Source organism: Papaver somniferum, chromosome 8 (genome assembly GCF_003573695.1).
Source record: "Papaver somniferum cultivar HN1 chromosome 8, ASM357369v1, whole genome shotgun sequence".
Lineage (NCBI taxonomy): Eukaryota > Viridiplantae > Streptophyta > Magnoliopsida > Ranunculales > Papaveraceae > Papaver > Papaver somniferum.
In genome coordinates this window covers 135,358,288-135,360,406 of record NC_039365.1, presented here as the reverse complement: position 1 = coordinate 135,360,406, position 2,119 = coordinate 135,358,288, and the positions used below count along the sequence as shown (strand labels likewise).

General features: G+C 34.3%; 1 long non-coding RNA gene across 1 annotated transcript; it reads right to left on the bottom strand.

The window, feature by feature from the left end:
- Nucleotides 1–518: 518 nt before the first annotated feature.
- On the bottom strand, nucleotides 519–1,416 carry LOC113303349. Its single transcript, XR_003337423.1, has 3 exons — nucleotides 1,202–1,416; nucleotides 820–1,108; nucleotides 519–706 (listed from the first exon to the last, which is right to left on the bottom strand). It is a non-coding gene; the product is annotated as an uncharacterized LOC113303349 (long non-coding RNA).
- Nucleotides 1,417–2,119: the final 703 nt, after the last annotated feature.

Genomic DNA, 2,119 nt, shown 5'->3' with positions numbered 1-2,119 from the left:
TAAAGTTTATGACCCATTAGAGGTCATAAAACATGACAGGTCGAGAAGCTTGAAGAGTCCATACCATAATGAAAATCTAGATCTAAAATTAACTCGATCTTATTATTTGATTCAGATCATAAGCATGGTCTTAAAATCTACAAAGAAGGGTCAAAACCTCTGAAGTCCGATTGATCAAAGCTTAATTAATCAATCCGAATAGATCAATCACATCAATTGTATCTCCAGAAAACAATGGTATAAACAAGGATTACTGACAAATAAATTCAAAACCCAGAAAAAAGTACTCTTCCAAAAAGGGGGGAGTAGCAAATTGGGTGCAAATGTGAACAAAATAAATCTTATTAACCATTCAAAATCCAAAAACAATATGTTCCACAAAAATGTTTAATTTCATTCATGGATATAAAATTGGTACATAAAACACGATGACCTTGGTCACCAATGACGAAAAGCCAAAAGGGTTAGAAATTATAAGAATTGATCTCTCTAACAAACTAAAAGTTTTGCGATCTAAATCAAAGGACTAGGGCGAGACGGTTTCAGATCGAAAGAGGGATCATTTAGCTTTCTCATACTCCTTAGGTCGAAACCAACAATAGGATGAAACCACCCACCTTCTATCATAACGATCCTCTTTGGCCTTCATCAATTCAATATGAAGATATCTTACACAGACAACCCTGCTCCTAAACTCACAAAATACCTTGAAGTAAAATAAATAAATAAAAGTGAGGGAGAGAAAGAAAAAAAAATGAATCAGGAATCTTGAAGGGAAGAGAGGGGGATCAATAAAAAAAGAATAAAATTTTAACTCACCAAACCTAACTGCAAAGAAGACTTAGATCCATCTCCTGAAGATTGCTCATAGGAGAAGAACAGCTCAAAGTGCATAAAGGGAGATAAACATAGCAAAAAACTCTTTCTCTTTCCATAGAAAAATCTTGGCAACAGTGACTAATCCCTTAACGGTAGTCATGGAAACAAATATGAACAAGGGTAGATAAGGACAAGACACAGACAATTGGGTTCCCCGATCTTTCAATTGATCGAGAAGAGGAATCAATATCTGAAATTTCTCGTCTACTTGAAGTATCTTTTCCCCGATCTGAAAAAGAGAGGAACAAACAAAGATGTGATCAGGTCGTATAGAAAAATAATGATGATGGAAGTAAATGAATAACCTTGCATCATAACTTACTGAAAAGGATATGAACTTTCGAATCGCCAGGACTCTCAAAAATCTCACAACCACAAAAAATTAGTGAACATCTTTCAAAAGATGCACAACTGATAACACAAAACATAACAAAGATGTTATGATATGGATCAACAAGAGCAATATCGCTCGACGCCAGAAAGAAACGAACAACAACATTGATAAAAAGTGTAAACCCATGCCAAAGGGATGACCTATAAGTGGGTATCTCATGTTTCATACGATGTTTAATAAGGAAATCATTGTTGCTAACAAAATCACACCAGCAGATTTTAATCTAAAAACGATGTGGAACAATAAAGAGACCCAGAAGAGCCTCAATAAAAGCATAATCTGGGTCTATTATTGAAAACGAAGTATTTCTCCATATCCCTAAGGGGATAACAAAAATAGGATTAAAAGGCCAATGGATACAACTATGAACAAGAGCAAAACTAAAGAAAAAAATATTAAATATCTGGAAAAGCTCTGAAAAAGAAAGATATTGTAAAAAGAAATTTACGGATCTGATTTCTGTTAGAGAAGTGCTCGGTCGAACTCGCAAGCGTTGCTATCTCAAGCTTGTTTGTCAGTGTTCGTGATAAAAACTATAAGTCTTGATTTCTAGTCTACTTATAGTGATGTCTCGAACTAGGATAGATTGTGTAGTTGAGCATTAAACTTCACAACGTTCATCAATTGAAGAAGAAGAACTACTAAGGAGAGATTGTGGAACTTCATCAACAAAAGGTATGTGGAGACTAAAACTCATCTATTTCTACTATATCTCCTATATTGAGACAAAAGTCGTATTACTATATAGTTGTCGATTATACACATTTGAGATTTCGATATGAGATTAACTCGCTTATATGTTTCTCGAAATATGTGTTGGTAAGCTTTCACTTCAACCAAGTTCAT